This window comes from Microtus pennsylvanicus, chromosome 2, assembly GCF_037038515.1.
Source record: "Microtus pennsylvanicus isolate mMicPen1 chromosome 2, mMicPen1.hap1, whole genome shotgun sequence".
NCBI classification, from domain to species: Eukaryota; Metazoa; Chordata; class Mammalia; order Rodentia; family Cricetidae; genus Microtus; species Microtus pennsylvanicus.
In genome coordinates, this window is record NC_134580.1 from 49180345 (window position 1) to 49200036 (window position 19692).

The following is a 19692-nucleotide window of genomic DNA, read 5'->3' on the forward strand; positions in this document are numbered from 1 at the left end:
GTACACCTACACATAGTTCTTTGTTTATCAGTCCATTAAAAGGGACGTTTTTAGCACACACACACACACACACGGGAGTGCACATGATGTATCTTTTAGTACACATACAAATGTTATCTTTCTCTCTCTCCCTCTCTCTCTCCTCTCTCTCTCTCTCTCTCTCTCTCTCTCTCTCTCTCTCTCTCTCTCTCTCTCTCTCGAGACAGAATCTCTCACTGAACCTAGAGCTCACTGGCTAGATTAGTCTGGCTAGCCAGCAAGTCCCAGAGATCCCAGTGTGTCTGACTTTCCCAGCACTGGAATTGTTAGTTAAAATCACCCCCGTGCCCAGCTTTAAAGGGGATGCCCTAAACTGTAAGATCTAATCTCCCCTTGTGAGGACAACTGATTTGGAATAACAACTTCTATGGTTTCTGGTTTGGGTTTTCAGTTTTGGTATGTAATTTTTGGTTTGTTTGCTTGCTTGTATTGTTGTTATTACTGTTGTTTGAGAAGGCTGGCCTAGAACCCTACTTAGACAAGGCTGGCCTTGAACTCACAGATATCCACTTGCCTCTGTTTCCTTCCACCACCATGAGCAGCTTCAGCTTCACTTTTTTTATAAGAACTCAGAGAATTAATCAGCTGATAAAAAAATAAACTGCAAACCACACTTAGATATATGCAGTGTATCCTTCATTAGCGGTTAGGATGATGAACCAAGTTCCCCATTTCTCCCTCAAGGATTGCTGAGCTTAATGAGACCAAACACATGCTTCAACTTTCTTGCATTCTCGCTGACTTGGTTTTAGAGAAGTGAAGGACTTAAAGTGGAGGCTTCATGACCTTGCATACATCTTATGAACAGAAATAGAATAACCGAAGTAGAGGAAAATGAAGAAGGAGAGGAGAGTAAGTTAAGGCCAAGAAATATATTTTTACAGTGTCTAAGATCATGCATTGAAAATGAATTCAACAGTGGTGGTGATTTATGTTTCAGAAACATGAGTTTTCTCCAATTTGCACTATTTCGTGGCTCATCTTTCTGGAGAAACCCAGGTTCATTGACAGATCAGGAGCTTTAACATGCCCCAGCCTTTCTGCATTCCGCAAATGCAGCCACTATTAGAGGTGGCTTGCACTGCACGAAAGAGCAGGTGCTGCTTCTGCAGGAAGCAGGGTGAAAACTGATGCCCAGAGGCTCCCAGTCACTTTGGGAAGATTTCCTTGTACACCTTGCTCTAAATGTGCCTTGAAAGTCACTGGGGTGGTTTAATAAACTGCACCTCTCGGTATTTCCTTGAAGGGTGTCAGTCTTGGCTGAGAAAGCTACCTGCAAGAGAAACCGTTTCTGTTAGAGGCTTCTGAACTCTTTGCTTGAGGGCATGAAATTTATATTGATGCCTCATCCTTTCAGGGTAGTGCTAGGGAATAATCTTCGGGAATGATGTCTGGATTCGAGGACTGGGTTTTGAATGCAAAATGCCTCTGTCACAAAGAAAGAACTCAAATAATGCATCCTGATGATTCTGTTTTCTTCTGAAATATGCATTTGTGTACAGAGGCAAACTCGCCCTCGGTGGGATGTTATGTTAGAATCCTAGCTGTGCACTGTGTGGGCCAGGCTGCCATTCTCTTGGAAAAACTGAACTACACGTGACATCTTGCATGGGAACTTGAGTCTTACCACCTTCTCCATATGGTCTTTGTTTATCAACCACTGCATTAAAAGGGACAATTTTAATGGGCGTGGGTGTGTGTGAGCATACTCCCAATTGTAATCTGACATTGCTAAGACTCTCTCTCTTGTCTCCATCGTGGGAAAAATGGTGTCTCCAGAAAGCAAGAAAAGTGGTTTGGGCTATGTTAGGCTAAATTCAACTGAATTTGACAAAGCAACAGGTTTTCATGATTCAGCTGTTGGATGCCCTTCGGCATAAAGATTATGATGTGAGAGATAGACATGAGCCTCTTCATCCAAACACACTGTAGCTTGAGACCCATTTTGATATTCTTCCTCCTTAGAGGCCCTAGCACTGTTCTGTCCCAGGGTCACCTTTTTTTAATAATAGCCCTTCTTTTATGGAGTCGTTTACAGGTAATAAAGACCTAAGGTACTTACTTCATTGGCCTTAAAAATACGGTTCCTATGGGGATCCACACACATGAGGCAACACTGAATATTCAGGAAGACTATGCTCTTAGTTTTCCTGTGGATGAAAAGTAACTCAGCTTATTGGAACTATGGAGTCTAGGATTCTCCATTCCCAAGCAGTTCCTAGAAATGGCAGTGTGTATCTTACTCCATTGGCCTTTACCAATGTTTTTCTTCCTGAGAAAAGAGCTAGGTTTCTGAAACAGCATGAGTGAGTACTCAAAAGACGAAAGAGCAGCTGTGTGGTAAAGCCACAGTCAGTGTGACAAGTAATGGCTAATGCTGGGTCAGAGAGTTAGAGGTTCAAATTCTTGTTCCACAGCTTAATATGCATAGGAAGTCTGCAGGTAACCCTGCCTGAGATTCAACCTCCTTCTTCAACAATAAAGTGTGGTGGGGTATCCATGTGTTCACTGGAGACCTGAGCCTTCCACGGATGTCTGCTTTAACTAGTCTTCACTGACTCTGTGAAAGGACAATGAATGGCTGTGATTACATGTGTATCTTATGTCTCACAATGTGGAATATTTCTTTGCTACTGTTGTTTGCCAAGTGGGTACATAGTTTTGTGTCATTGTATTAAAGAAATGTGTGCAAGTGTGAAATGTGGCAGATGGAATGTTGAGGCAGAAGGATAGCTAGTTTGAGGCAAGCCGGGGTGGCATAGTGACTTCCAAGTCACTCAGGGCTACATAGACACTGCCTCCAAAAAGAAAGAGGGAGGGTGTTATCATTTATAAAGATATATAAGATTTATAAAGATGGGGGGGGGACCGGTCCCATAATGGGCAGTAGTGGTCACCTGAGGCCTCAGCAGGTCTCCTGGCGGGTGGCCTGGGGCCTTGATGGAAGAGTCATGCAGAGAGAGTTTGAGTGTAGAGTTTATTTAGTGGCTTATGGAGGGGGAAGGGAAGGGGAGAAGGGGGGAGGAGAGGCAGAAGCTGCCTCTCCAGAAGAAGGGCAGAGAGAAAGAAAAATTGAAAGAGAAAGAGGAGAGAGAGAGAGAGAGGGAGGGAGGGAGGGAGGGAGGGAGGGAGAGAGGGAGGGAGGGAGGGAGGGAGAGAAAGAGAAAGAAAGAGAGCTGGAGAGGAGTTGGGAGTGGGCAGGCCTTGTCTCTTAAAGGGACAGGTTACCCAGGTGACAGACTAGGCCAGCAGATTATAACAGAGGGGAAAACAGGGCCAGCAAGAGAGAAGGAAAGGAAAGAAGGTAGGAAGAAAAAAGGCAGGGAGGGAGGAAGGAAAGAGAAACAGACGTTAAACTAAGGTTGAGACACCCTAGTGCTCTTCTGACTTTTGCTTGGCAATAGAAATAGTTGAAAGTTTTAGGATTGCAGGCATCTCATTCACTGTATGAATAATGTCACACATTTCTAAGCTCTGAGATAAAATTCATTTTATGCATGATTCACTCACAGTGTTACAATTCGATGAACTCCATATATGATTCACCGAAGTATGTTTTAATGTTTGGAAATGATAGCAGAGCTAGGAGAAACCGTTTCTAGGAAGTAATTAGAATATTATCTTATATAATCTTATATAAAGCCGAGATTCCATTTAAAGAGTATTTGGATGTTACCCAAGATTTAAAAAAAAAAGAGAAGGGCTAAGTGGACAAAGTGCTTACATTCAAACACACGCATGTGTGCGCACACACACATACATATACACACATACACATGCACACACACATACACACAAATACACACATACACACATAGAAGAGTCTTTCCTAATATATCAAAAATCAGAACCAATTCATTTGGTAGTAAATGTTTGCAGATTGGCACAGCAGAGATGGGACAAGAAGGGCTTTGGAGGCACACCAAGGCTTGCCTCAAACATTACAACTTTGGCGCTATTGGGTCTTTGGGAACAATTAGTACTCATATGTAAAATGTGATGAACAGAAGAACTAACTCATAGGTCGCATGAGAATTTAAAGGTACTGCCCATGCTAATCCCTGTCGCACTCAGCAATGCCAACCAGGATGACCATTACCTTGCATTATCTTTCTACTGGGACCACAAGAAAGCTCTGACCACTGTCCAGAGCTACTGTAAGGACTCTAGGCCTGTTTACACAGCCTTTCTGAGGGTACGCTATCCGCATCTCAAACTTTGCATGTCCAGTGCTCAAATGGTTTCATGTCATCCACAAGTTCATGCTTGTCTTAGTTTCAGTTTGTTGCAATGATATCGTTATCTACTTAATTAAACAAGATATAGAAAGGCCCACTTTTATAGGTAAGGTAATAAGAATTTTAGAGGATGTAAACGATTTTCTAACAACAAGGTTGAAAATTAGGATGTCAACCACGATGAAAAATATACTGAGTTTTCCTGTCTTGGTGTGTGTGTGTGTGTACGTGTGTGTGTGTGTGTGTGTGTGTGTGTGTGTGTGTGTGTGTGTGTGTTGTGTGGGGGGGGGTGTAAGAGAGGTAGGGCAAGAGGGAGATAGCAACCTCACGTTTGTGAAAGTGAGAAAATTAAATTTATGTTGCTCTTTTCCATAGGATCCGTTAGCATCCACTATTTGGAAGAGGTCAGTGAGTTCATACAGGACAGGACAGAGGGCAACCTCAGGTGTCAGCTCTTCTTTCTATCATCTTTGAGATCTTTTATTGTTGCTCACCACTTTGTCCAACATCTTTTGGTTACTAAGGCTCCACCTCCCATCTCACCATAGGAGTATCGGGATTACAGCCATGCTCATTTTGCTCCACTTTGCTTGGGCTCCAGGGATCTGAACCCAGGTCTTTATGCTCACACGACCCATGCTCCCACTAACTGAGTTGTTTCCCCAGCCTAGCTCAATGAGTTCTACGGATGCTCAGTCCCAGCTTCCCTCCCTAACTCCTGGCCGTTCTTCCTCTTATTCCTTGCTCCTTCTTTCCTTCCTTCCTTCTCATTTACCTTTTCATATATTCAGTGATTTACTCTTTTTGACCTTTCAATCCTTAGGCCACGAGTGCTCTTTCTGATCTCCATCACCTAGGAATTTAGTGCATGGAGTCATAACAAAGAGCATAGTAAAGAGTGGCTTTACTGCAGAGTAAAGATTCGTAGATGCATCTTCAATATTCTTCATTTTGTTATTGTTGGTTTTCAGAATTTTTCTATTTTTTTCCCAATAATTCCTCGCTAGCAAACTAATGCAGTTACCTTTTGCTTCTAGTTTTCTCGGGGATTTTAGTTTGTTAACATGCTAAGTTGTAACTATACACTTTCTAGTGTATAGAATCTTGCATTCTGACTATTTTCCAAACTTGGTTTTGCTGGACTAGCACCTATATAATTGTTAGACTCAGTTTGCTGATAACTTTCAGCTTTTTTGAGCTTATATTTATAAGTGAAGTTGGGCTGGCCATTGTTTATTTTGAATTTTTCCCCATCTTGATTTTAATATAAAATCCATACCACATTTATAAAGAAACTGGAAATGTTCTTTCTTTGCCTACCTTCTGAAATAGTTTAAGATTTCAGTGCACTGCTTAGGAACTGGGTGAAATTTACTAATGTATGTAGTTCTGGTATTTTCTGGTAGTTAGTGATGACTGTCAGCCTGACAGACTCTAGATCACCTAGGAGGCAAACCTGAGCATATTGATGAGGATAATCGAGATTGAGTTGGGAGGACCCATCCTAAGAGGCTCTGGTCTTGGACTGCAAAAGATGAAGAGACAGTTGCCTAAGCATAAGCCTGCACTCATCACAGCTCTTCCTTCTTCCAGCCTGGCATCTCAGTGCCATAAACTGCCCAGAGCTCGTGATGCCTTCAGTCTTGGCCACAGCAGACTGTACTCCTGACCTATGACTAAAATAAACCTTCCCTTCCTTCAGTTGCTTTTCTCAGAGTATTTTATCTCAACAACAGGAATAGTAACTAAGACACTATCCCTTTAAGAATTGTGAGCTTATCAAGAGTGGTGGTATATGCCTGCAACCCTAGCACAATAGAGACTGAGTCAGGAGGTTCATGAGTTCAAGGCCAGCCTGAGATATGTAGCAAGCCACACACAGACACACACATACATACATTTGAATATTATATATATATCATATAAATGTGTGTATAGTAAGTATATATTTGTGTGTGTATATACATACATACATTATATTAAAACTGTTCTCTCTATTTCTATATTTAGGTCAATTTTGATGTTTTTTTTCTCTTGTAATCTGTTTTTGGTTTCTTCATTTTTTTGTTTTTCAAGACAGGGCTCCTCTGTGTCACAGCCCTGGCTTGCTGTCCTGGAACTTGCTTTGTAGACCAACTGACCTCAAACTCACAGACGCACCTGAGGATTAAAGGTGTGCCACACCATGCCTGCTCCTTCCCTAGGAATTTGCATGCCCAAGCAGAAGTTTTCATCATGATGTTGTCAGAAGTATTGTTTTCTTAAGTAGTAATGTTTTTCATCTCTGTGATGTCTGTTTTCTGTCTTATAATACAGATTTTTTTCTCCACGTTTTATTCTATTTCGTATCACAGAGAGATTTCTGCCCTCCTTTTGTAACCTTTAGGGTCTTCCTGTGTGATATGTAGACAACTTGAATCATTCACATTCTAATGCAAATGGTATAGCATATGTTTATTACTTATTATGACACATTTATCCATATTTTTTCTATGCAAAACAGTAGCCCGTTGCTCATTGAACCCATGTCCCCATGGTACTTGAACTATTTATGCAGTGACCTTAATAAAGGGGACTTACAAAGTAGATTATGAGATGTGGCATCAAATTCCAGGTCTGATACTCACGAGGCATTGAAGCTTCAGAAGCCCAGTTTGTCCTTATACTGTTAAGTGGAATATGCACTGATTGGTTGTTACTGGTTATATCTGTTTATTAGTGCTCACTGTCGTTTGTGTTCTTTGAGCAAAAGTCTCTCCTACCGTATCTGATCAGTGTCATAAACCTTCTGGAGATTTAGAGTTTCATGGTCTCTCTCCTTCTCTATCCCTCCCTCTCTCTCTCTCTCTTTCATCACCAAGTCCCAGAGAGCTACTTAGGCCTTTCCTGTGCCATCCCAATCTAATTCTTAGAAATGAGTCTCCTGGGAGAGAATTAGGCAAGACCAGGCTGAGTTTGACCTTTAGAAAAAAACAAAACCCAGTGCCAATGGCCAGTGAGGTCAGCTCTGGAGAGTCCCACAAGGCCTAGGCTCTGTGACTGTGCTGATGTGTTGAGGTGGTTTGGGGAGGAAGTGTGATTCGTTTGGGGAGTTGTTAGTCTCACTTCCTGGGACATGGAAGTCTCAAATGGTCTGGTCAGATCCTGAAAGGTCTTGTGCTCATGTCGAATGGGGATGGTCATGTCCTGAGATGAAGTCGTGGGCATTGAAGAATAGCAGCTTTCACAATATTGTCTGGTTTGATGAGCCCTCATATCTGCTACCCTCTCCGGGCACTTGGCTGTCAGCAGTCCCTAGGACCCTCTTGAGCGCACAGCATGCCTAGACAAGGATGAATAAAACCCTTTTTGACATGATCTGTATTTCTCTTTGTTATGATTCTTTCTGTGCTGACTGGTGCGTTCCTGCCATGTATTTTTTTTACTGAAATCTCATAACAACGATTATGCTAATACCATAATACTAATATTTAAATGTGAGCGTCAAGTATGTTTTAGGCACTGTTTCATATTCAACCCTGAGAGTAATCCTGTGAGATACTCCAGGTGCTGCTATGGCCCATGGGGAAACTGAGGTACAGAGAGTGTCAGCCCATCATCAAAGAGGCCCCTCACTTCAAAGGATGATTTGAGACTTAAGCCCAGATCTTTTGACCAGAGACTCATATACGGAATGACTACATTGTAATGCCTACCATAAGGAACACAATGCTTCCCTCATTTTATAGATGGGGATTCTAAGACTCGATTTACCAAGTTGCCCAGCTGTTACACAGCTAATTCTATGAGAGTGAAGAAACGCACAGCCTGACTCTATGTTTGATACACTGCAAACTGACCTCTCTATCAGAGGCTTTGGGTTAGTAGCTTGATTAACTACCTTCCACAAGGAGTCACAGCATAGCATGTGACAGCTTAAAGGATTTGAGAAATAATCAACTCTTCTACAAAGCAGGAGTCTCTGCAACATGGCCGGGAGATATGACAACCAGTTTCAGCTTAAATGTCACTAGCGATGGGGCTGTCACCACCTCGGCGTATCCCTTCTCTATTAAGCCCAGATCTGACCTCTGTCATCTCTATTCCCTCATCAAGACTCGATTTCCTCTACAAAACAAAAAAATAAAGTAATTTTAACCCAGACCACAGATATCTATGTCTCTTAAACCTTTTCTGTTTAACTGAGATAACTCCTTATAGTAGTGAATGACACCTTCTTAGTGTATTTCATTTCCTAATAGCCCTGTGAGACAGATAATAAATAACAGAAGGGAGTGCTCAAGTGAGTTTCTCAGGACCACATAGGGTGCAAAAAGAAGAGTTAGCAATTGAACTCCAGCTTCAGACCCCCAACACTCATTGCCTTCACTATTGTGCCTTTACCCCTATTATTTAATACACAGCATCCTTGTTTGTGGCTATTCAACAGCTTGGCTACCTTTTGTTCTCATTTACCCCTTGTTTAGTCTTATGGCTTCATGTATGGGATACAGGATGCTGCACTGGCTCAACCTTATTTGCCCGGCCTTGGGAAGCCACATCGGTATATTTATTGATAAGTTACTGAGCCTGGGACATTGTTGACAGAAGAGATCATTGTATCAAGCATGATTTCTAAAACCTTTTGTGACTAGAAAAACAGAGTTGTGTGGGAAGTAGCATCCAATGTATGTGTTTGAGGAAGTGATACCTGGAGTCTTTAGGAGTGGGGACCTTGGAGGGAGACTGCCCCAGTTCAACCTCCTGGACCCCAGTCATTCCTGCCAACCATATGCAAGGAACCTCATACTTTTCCTTGCTTGTCTGTCAGAATGGTGGGCTTTACTTCACAAAACTGCCCTTAATGGCTGATATGCTTCCCATGTTTAGACCAGGACCCAAAACATAATAAGCAGTGAATTACTGCTGGTTACTGTGTTGTAGTCAGAGTTGGTAAATGACAGCCTGTGGGTCAAATCCAGACTATTGTTTGTGGCTACACCAATGCGCATAACCTCTCTGTGGTACTGTGGCACAACACTGTTGTGACAGAGGCTCTGTGGCCATACAGTCAAAAAAAAATTCCTTTCTGGCTCTTTGCAGAAACGTCCTGCCGTCTGCTCTTCTGTGTGACACAATTCTTCAGTCTCTGACCTTTGCTTTTACTCTTGGGTCTTGCGCCCTTCAAGGAGTGATTGATAATCTCTGCCCTCTGCTACTTTGTCTGCAGAAAATATCAGGTGTATTCTTCCTTCTACAGGATAAATCTGTGAGAAAAAAAAATGTGTCTTGGATATACAACTTGCTATCCATTTACTGAGTAATTCCATGCTGTGTACCCAGACTTTTGTGACCAATGGTATGGCATAGACGTAAAGAGACAGCTCACCGAGTTATAGTTTTCAAACTCTGGTGATTACTTACCATGTCATATACATAATTCTAAGTCCTTGGATGTGCTAGCAAACCATATAATAGCTCTCTAGGGGTAAGCATTATTTTTATTCTTAGCGTTGCAGAAGGATAGAAGCATGGCAATATTAGGGAAACTTCCCCAAGCTTCTGTAGTTGGGAGACTGGAGCTGGGATGCAAAACTGTATAGTCTGGATCCAGAGTCTAATGATGTGATTTCCACCATAGCTATACAATGTTTAAGACATTTGTAACACAGCTGGGCCATCAGTTGCAATGAGCCATCACTCTGAGACTCACCATCCAGAAGCTGTGAGTCTGGAGGGTGCCCCTCTGCATGGTGGGATTGGAAAGAAGATGTGTCTGAAGGAGTTGGACCACTTCACGAAAGGAAGTCTAACCTAAACTAAGGCTTAGTAGAAATAGAGAATTTTCCCCAAATAGGAAACGGCCTATGCAAAGAGCAGAGACCAACAAGTGTTTGACACATTCAGAGTATTGGGCAGGTCTTTACCGTGTGCATGTGAACTATAGGGACCACATGGGGCAGGACAAGGACGGGAAACAAGTAAGAGCCAGAGGGTGAGCAACTCTGTATTATCTAGAAAGACCAGCAAAACCTTCAATTCATGTCTTATACTTTCAGAGGGACCCCTATGGTTCTTTCTTGTCTAATACCCTTCTCCACCCCACACACGGATTCCATCAGGGCCAGCAGCCAGCCTACCTCATTCACTGTGATAACTCAAATACTCAGTCTACCCTCAAGCAAGAGCCCAGTGATGACTAAGTCACCAATATGTTCTGGCTGACCGCAGGGCTACCCTGGAATAGGATACTTTCTTTGTGGCCCTGGTTTACTCTGGGCAACAATCTTGTTTTATTGAAGAATAAAGGCAGTTTTTTTTAAAAAAAAAATGATGTCAGAGCTAGGAATATATCTCAGTGGCAAGGCAGTCAAACCAGGGGAGCAGTGACTTGAGCAAATGACCTCAGCATAAGCTCAGCTTGTGATGTGTCAGTGGCCTGTGGGGGCTCCCAGAGTCAGAAGATGCATTGCATGGGACTTAGCCCTGGAACTAGAAGTTGGTACATAATGGAGCAGGATTATTTGTGGATGATATAAATAATGAGGTGAAGTTATACTAATGTATTCTGTCTCTTTCTGTCTTCCCACTCTGTGTGTGTGTGTGTGTGTGTGTGTGGTTTTGCAAACATGAGTATGCGTATATGTGTGGAGATCACATGCCAGCCTCTGCCGTCATTCTGCAGGAACCAACCCTCTTGGTTTTGAAGTCAGAGGTTCTTATTAGGACCTAGAACTCACTGATTTCGCTAGACTGGCTGGACAGTAAGTCCTAAGGATGCTTCTGTCTCCACTTCGCAAGCCCTGAGTGTCTAAGCATGCATTACCACTCCTGGTATAAGGCTTGAATGCTGTGGACCAAAACTCAGGTTCATGTTTATGCAGCACGCTCTTTCCAGACCATGCCATCTCCCCAACTCCCAGACGTATTTTGTGTGTGTGTGTATTTTCAGAGGAGACAGCGTCTCAAGGTATCACACAATGTTTAAAAGGTAGAGAGACCTCATTTTCTCCCTTGGCAGGTGAGGAAAATGAGATCGGGGAGGTGAAGTGACTTGCTCGGGGCTGGGAAGCTAGTTAGTGCCGGATCTGGAACTGTAATCCAGGTCCCTGAATCCCAGGGCCAATTCTCTTTCCTCTATGCTCTCAGCCTACTGAGAAATTAGCTGCGGTCGGAGAGAAAGTCAGATCACCTCTTTCATCACTCCTAGGTTTTCTTGGAAATATAAACGACTTCCTCTTGCATCTTATGTAAGGTGACCTACGAACGCGCCGTGAAGGGACTGTCTGAATTGGCACCTTATCAGCATAATCCACACCCAACAGCCTGGGTTCAGCTTGACTGATTCACAGAAGGTCTGAATCCTTGAGTTTCTCAGTATCAGCTGATCTCCTTCTCCCGTCAATCACGTTAGAAAGTTCGCATTTTTGAGCTCGTACTCCCTGGGGCCGTGGAATATTTCTTTTCCTCCCAGTAACCTGATTCTCGTTTGTTGTTGTTCTGAAAAAGAAAACTTGAACATATCAAACACACTTCCCTGGCTCCTTAGAAACAAGCCTGGTAGGAGGGTTTGATTAGACTTGCCTGAAGCATTTCCTCCTGCGTGGTTGGGTCTGTCTTTGCTTTGCAATGTCATCTGGCCCTTCCAACAAAGATTTCATTGTGGCAACTTAGGGCCCTAACCAGCTTGGGCTTTCCTGAATGTGCTTTTGAGAGTCTCCCCACTGCTTGTCCTTCAGATGAAAAACTACCACCATATTGAGAGAAACTTGGTGCTGCACCGAAGACGGCTTCTCACAGCCCGCCTCCCGCTTCTTTCTTTTTCTTGCAACTTAAGATTGGAATCTTAATTGCTCAACCACAGATTTTAATTCATGATGCCCAGAAAGGCCGTGGTTTATTAATTAGTTCTGATTATTAGGTGCCCCGAACTGGGCCTGACTGCTCCTTGATTGGTTTCAACAGCTCTTTGCCTGAAATTAGTGTTTGTAAGCACATGGAGGTATAATTATGCAAGACACTAGCTGTTCAGTTCTTCTGGGTTAAACCCTCTATTATGAATATATATTTTGGTGTCTTCAAAGGTGCTTATTGAATTGCCACAGTTTAATAGTCCAGGCTTACAAAATCAAACTCTCTTATGTTACAGGAAACAACCTGTTAATTGGATGTTTTCTCCCGGGACAGGAAAACATTGACTTACACACACACACACACACACACACACACACACACACAGAGAGAGAGAGAGAGAGAGAGAGAGAGAGAGACAGACAGACAGACAGACAGACACACACACACACACACACACACATACGTCAGTTTCTAAAGAAATGTGAGAAATAGTATAGTTTATGCTTAACAGTAAGGGCTTGAGACACACTATTAAATTTACCAAGTCCTTGTGCCAACTTCTACCACTGGAAACTACAGAATGTGACTTAACTCCTCCCTCTAGTGCTGTGTCATTGGTAAAACAAGGTTGACTATATGCTTGTACCACTGGAATTGTAGCGTCCCTGTCTGTAGAAGTTAGTGACCATGAAATACCTAGCAGAAACATCACAGGCTTAGCTCAGGCTAAGCCTTCTATGTATACAATGTAAACTCAGAAAGAATCACAATGTATCCATGTGGTAAATCCCAAGAGTTAGAAGGGAGCTAGAACCTGGCCTTCCTTTTCTTCTGCTTCCACAGTAATGGCCTCCCTCCACAGCGATTCTCGGGTGAGTGGCCAGAGCTACTCAGAATAAGGAATTTCTTTCCCATCTCGACGTAGTCATGTGACTAAGCTTTGGCCAGTGAGCTGTAAACAAAAATGGCTTGTCAGTGGTCAGTGTCAGGAAGGTGGAATTAAAGGAAGGAGAGCTGGTGTGTCGGTTGTTTCTGTTAACACAGTTGGAATCACCTGAGAAAGGAATGAGGCACTGTCTGGAATAGGTGGCCTGGAGGCCCGCCTGGAAGGGGCTTTCCTAGTTCTGCACTCCAAGGTGAGAAGAGCCTCCAGGAAAGATGGTTGTCATGGGTTAGGCCCGATGCTGAAGGAAAGGAGAGACCCAGTTGCACTTCGGTTTATGTTCTCTTCTCTTCCTGTGGGTATCATGTGACCAGCTGGTTCATGGCCCCACTGCCTTAACTCACCTGCTACCCTGAGCCCAAGAATTTTTCTAAGTAGAGTTGCCAGGCCGGGCCTTCACACGAACAGAAAGCAAAACAGAGATGTGTGGTTCTCTTCTAAGTTTTACCTTTGTCTTCGTGGGGTTTGGGTCATGATGGGCAGAACTCAGCCATTTGGGGTTATCAGGTGCTCAAGTAAGAATGTGCTGGGGAAGATAGCAGAAGCCAGAGTTTCCGGCCCTTCGGGAAGCAGAGTAGCCCTACTAGGACTCTTATTTCCTTCTGAACTTGCTAAATTAATAACACATGTCTTTATTCAATTCACTCATTTGGGGCACCTGCCCAGACAACTTCAGACGTAGGTAACACTTTCCTTTCTCTATATGACACTGCCTTCACTTGGTTGTGTATCACTGTCTAAAATACTAGCCACGAGGAACCAGGGAAAGCTCACCCATACTCTTTATCCTCCTCAGGGACACTACTTTATCTCCCCCCAAAAGAATCTGTATTATTCTTACTCTCTGCACGGGGGTCCTGAGCCTCAGGTCTCAATCAGGGATTGAAGAGGACTCAAGTGCTTAGCCACCTTGTAGAAATTCTGTCGAGTCTTTAAGCTAAGCTAACGGGGCCTTGTGATGACTCTTACTTCCTCTGGTGAGAAATCAGGGCCTGCTGGAGAAATCCAGGGACCATTCCTTTTTCTTTGTTTTACAAAAGAACAACTTTCTTTTGTTTTCCTGCCTATCAAACAGAAGCCAAATCCAAGGACTGGGCACGTAGCTTGGTAGAGACCATTTGCCTGCCTGTGATGTAAGAGACCCTGGGTTAGAATCCTAGCAAATCCTAGCACAAAGGAAAATAATGAAATGTCATTCTTTTAAAATCAGGACTTCTAAACAAAGGCTGTGTGTGTGTGTGTGTGTGTGTGTGTGTGTGTGTGTGTGTGCGCGCGCGCACATACTTGGACAGGCTCAAGCACTTGAGTCCATGACAATACGAGTGTGTGAAGGTCAGTGAACAGCTTTGGGTATTGGTCTTACCTTCTGCCTTGTTTGAGGCAGGGTCTCTAGTTATTTGGCATTATGTCATACCCAGCTAACTGGCCTTGCAACTTTCAGGGATTCTCTCTACCTCTCATCTCACCATGGCAGCACCAAGAGTATACATGCTCTCTATCTCACCAAGCTTTGCATAGGTTATGGAGACTTGAATGCAGGACCCCCTTTCATACTGGCACAGCAAGTGTTTTCCAAGAAACTGTCTCTCCACCCCTGGACCAGGAGCTATAAGCACGGACATGTTGCTCATTCTCATTCACAACATGTGTGGAAAGGCACCCCATGAGTCTAGCTGTCCCTCAGAAGCAGTAGTGGTTACCATCCACCTCCAATATTTCTGTGATCTGGAAAACTGTTTTTGTCTTACTTATGGTTTCTATTGCCATGAAGATATACCATGACCACAGCAATTCTTATAAAGGAAAATATTTAATTAGGGATGACTTACAGTACAGAGGTTTAGTCCATTGACGTCATGGCAGGAAACATGGCAGCATGCAGGAAGACATGGTGTTGGAGAAGGAGCTGAGAATTCTACATCTGAATCTGCAGGCAGCAGGAGGACACTGTGTGTCACACTGGGCATAACTTAAGTGTATGAGACCTCAAACCCACCTCCACAATGACACACTTCCTCCAACAAGGCCACACCTCTTAATAGTGCCACACCCTATGGGCCAAACATTCAGACACAAGGTCTGTGGGGGCCATCCCTATGCAAAGCACCTCATGTTTTCTCCCAGAAATCTTAGGATTCACTTCGGAATTTTGCTGAGACATCCTCACAATACTAGAAGATCCAGAGGTGCTAGCTGAAGGGTTCAGGTGAGGCAAGCACTCTGAGGGAGAAGCAAACTGTTAAGCCAACTCAAAGTATAAAGAATAGATTGTACATTATTTCTATTCAGCTTGATATTGAAGCTGGCCTGTCTCATTCAGCAAAGACCAAGTCCGATCCCTAAACCTATGGATCTGCACAATTGCAGTTGGGAAACTGGTTCTCTGCCACGTTTTTTCTCCTCTCCTCTTCTGGATCCACAGTCCCCTGCCTCCTGCCTCTTAATATTTAAACCATATTTGCTGTCATATTTGGAAGTTGGTGCTATGTTGTTTGTAATTTATTTTTTAAATATTTTTTTAACAATTGTGATTATGCACATATGTTTGTGTAGGTGTAAGGGTACATGAATCCACATAGCTATGGAGGACCGGGGCATCCAGCCACCCTGGAGCTGGAGCTCTGGACAGTTGTGAGAAACCAAGCATGGGTATTAGGAGTGGAACTTAGGTCCCCTGTAAGAACAGTGTGACACTCTCAGTCTCTGAGCCAGTTCCTCTGGGCAGTTTCTTCTAATTCATTATTCACTAATCCTTCCTTCTGACATATCTTTCTAATAAAGCTTTAATTTGAGGATTACTTGCTAATTTTGCTACTGTGGTTCTTATTATATTACTAGATATGTTGTTTGTTTTTTAACTAGTTGGTTAGGTCACTTCTTTTAAATAGTCTCTGGAAGATTCTCTCAAATTTTTGTTTCTTTCAACTGCCCTTTTACGGTTTTTAAGTACATATGGCTGCTGCTACACCAGTTGCTTTTGTTCATGGTACCTTGTTTTTTAGTAGGCAATGTTTTCTTTAATTTTTTATGCCAGCTCATTGCCTTTGGAAATGGTTTTCAGCAGTCTTGCAGCCTAGGATGAAATTGTTTTCTTCTGTAAAGAATAATAATTTGGTTCTGTGGGGCTGCTAGATATCAGTATACTGTGGCACCTCCTTAAACCAGGCTTGAAGTTTAACACAAGCTTTCATGTCTCCTAGGTCTCCCCTGTCACCTGCTTCCTCTCTGCTAGACTTGACTATCTTTTAATCAGGGGTGACTTCTCAACATTCACAGGCTGCACAATCCTTTGTCCGTACAAATAAACTGATACATGTTGGTGAATGAACAAAATTTTAGTTGGTCGCATTAGTGTATCCTCTCTCTATCTTCATTCTGTTGGCTTGTTAAGAGCATCATTCTACATTAGATATTATCCCTCATAAGGTCAACTTTTAAGGCATTGCTATGCCACCTCCTCTGTGCAAATTACTCAAATCCTGTGTCACAAAGGAAGTGGGTACTTGGCAAATAATTCGTTCTCAGCTAAGACTTTTATATGCTTATCAGTTCTGTTCATAAGTGGACCAAACCACATATTTCTAGAAGTCTTCATATTTAAGCAGGACATTTAGAGTATTGCTTGGGTTACCACCGGCGATAATACTTTGTGGCCCTGGAACTCCTATGTCTAATATCTTTTCCCTTAGGGTATCCCAGTATTTCACTCTACAACTGGCCAGTGATTGTGCTTTTATATTGCTCACTGGAAACCATCATTGCCACTATCTAAACTAAAATCCAAACTTATCAACTTTTATGCATCTTCCACCTACGTGGCATAGCCAGGTTTCATGGACGGGCATCTCTGAACAAGGTCACTAGGGCTCTGTCACTTACCAGCCGTGTGAGGCCTTACATGACAAACTGCTGATCATCGATGACAAGATGGATATAAGGACACTGACTGCAAGGATAACCTACGTGTTTGGCAGAATTAGAATAGCTCTACAAAGCTTTTTTGAAAAGAATAGCAATATGCTTTTATATTTATTTCCTGTGGGTACATGGACTCAGTGAATGAAGGATAGTAACTCAGATGTTTCTTCTATAGACCCTGGTTTCCCTACCAAATTATAAAGTGAGTCCTTAAATAGTAGTTGTAAAGCTCAACCATGGGACAAACATAAACAACCTGGTTCAATACATGGCCCATGATTAAGAGAATTACAACTGTGTTTCTCATCCCTCTTGCAAGCTGAGACCAAATTTTTCTTTCCTATGGAACTAGAGTCAGGGTTGCACATCACAGCGTATTGTGTCAAAGGACACTCATTGTCCTTCTGTTTCTTGAAGTGCTAGCTACATTTTAAGGCTGAGTTCAAACACCACTTCCTCACTTAGCATCCTTAAGCCTCAGTCTGAAACACTCCTTCTCAGCTCCAGCCAGACAGATGAGAACGCGTTCTGAGAAAAATCTTCCTCTCATCTCAGTTAGTGCCTGAATTTCTATACGACAATGAGTATTTTTTTTTATATACACAAGCCAAACACTTTTTATTGTCTGCAGGAACAGGACGGCTGCCATATTGTATTTCCTAAATTAGCATTCAGGATATTAGATATCATTGTGACATTTTTGAGTCAAGACTGTTTTGGTAGCTTCTTCTTCTCCCTCATCTCCCCATCTTTTTATGATCACTGGTCCTCCCATGTAAGGCTTCCATCTCCTTTCCTCTTTAATATTTTATTTCCCTAGTCACTCCCACCCTCCATCAGCACATTTTTTTTTCCTTTTCTTCATCACTTTTCTGGTTTTTTAACTTTATCCACATTTATACACACATACAATTATAGAAGATTAAAAATACAATATTTTTAAAGAGTCTCATTCCTTTCAACTTTGTGTAGCTAAAGTCAGTCTCCATGAGGTTTTTAAATTTGTTCTGAGCCACGTCTGTGCTCCTCCTTAAGTGGAATGCTCAGTAATAAAGCATTCCTTAAAATGCGTGTTTGTGAGTGATGTCACTCCTCCTGTAACTGTGATCTTTGCTGGTGGGGTGGAAGAGAGGATCATGGGTCTCTGGATTCCTACTAAATCCTGGCTTCGTGCCTCCAGGTTCTTTCTAAGTTCTTTTTTCCTATTATAAACCTTAGATAACTCTACTCCATGTCGTGGCTTCTGTACTTCCTCAGTGGGATTTCCTAGAAGCAGATATCCTGTGTGAGGTCAGCAACTCTGCAGCTTCCCAGGCTCTGCAGCCTCTCTTATGCTTAGAGCAGGTCTGTGGAGCAGAGGAACAGTGATATGCAGCAGCCAATTCACAGCAACTAGGATGTAGGACAAGGATCCAGATAGGGTACGATAAGTATCTCCTAGAGTCATCTTCATGTTATAGCTCTTGAGCATGGAAACTACATGCTTTTCTCTTATGTGGTCTCCTTAAACCTCCCTTAGCACAGAAGCAATAGCTCGTGAACTGACTTGTTCAAGTTCTGATGAAGCAATCCCCAAATCTTCATTCTTTTGAAGTGGTAGTAACAGATACTTGTATTGGCCTTGGCTATAATCTCTCTTCACTATGTAATAGAGAACCAGAGTATGGGGCTAACAGAGAAAGAGATGGAGAACTCCATACTGCATGTTCCTGAAAACTTGGTTGCCATGCTAACCCAAAAGATGTCTAAGAAAGATGTTTAAATTTAGGACAGACAAATTACTGTGAAATATCAAGGCAAACAAGAGAAAGAGAAGAACTTCTGTGTGCTCTATTCAGTCTTATTACTCTTTTTAATCTTACAAAAGCAATATATAAATATGGTTAAACCAAAAAATGCACAAATAGATAGCAAAAGCCTATTTCCATCACGTTGGCTTTTCATTCCATTCCCTGAAACAAACCTACTATCAATAGCTTCTGGAGTTCATATCAAAATATAATTGTAGTTATATATAAATATGCATATGTTTTAGTACATACTATCTATAAATATATTTAAAATCACAAATTGATATATGTATATATGTGATTTTATACACAAAGATGTTGTAGTATATAGAGTCCTGTCTACTTTGTGTTTCCACTAATCATAGATCTTGTAAAACTTTTTCCATCAACATGCCTATATCTACCATATTTATAACCTATAGAAATTACAATGTATTTAACCTGTTATTTTTCAAGCTCTCAGTTTTGAAACGTAATGACTATGCTACTTCAGATTTTGCCACTAGAATATAGACATTTATATTCATGTCTTTGTGTACATGATTTTAGTACCATTATGTTGAAAAGTGCACCTTGCTTCTGAGCATAGCAAGAGTATCCCAAGCAGGGGTGTGGCTACTGGATGCCTTACACCTGCATTGAATCATTTATCTTTCAGCCAAGGCCACACCCCACATCATCAGTCTTTCATCCAGAATATGACTTATAATCTGAAAAGACAGACTTTGTTACAACTTTAAAAAGCCACATGCAATTTCCAACTGAAGAATACTGTAATAGCAAGTTCTAAGATTGACGTTGATACATAATTTAAATAATAGGATAATAATGTTGAAAGGAACAGAAAACCTAAATCTTGTTCAGAATTTAAGAGACTTGGTGCTAACAGCATGTTTAATTTGAGTTTCTTTCAGCGACAGAAATTCCTCAG

The 19692-nt window shown here is 42.2% G+C and overlaps 1 protein-coding gene across 1 annotated transcript in view; it reads left to right on the forward strand.

The window, feature by feature from the left end:
• The window catches only part of Sntb1 (syntrophin beta 1), a 215900-nt gene that overhangs the window by 83987 nt on the left and 112221 nt on the right, over positions 1 to 19692 (forward strand). The window lies entirely within an intron of this gene.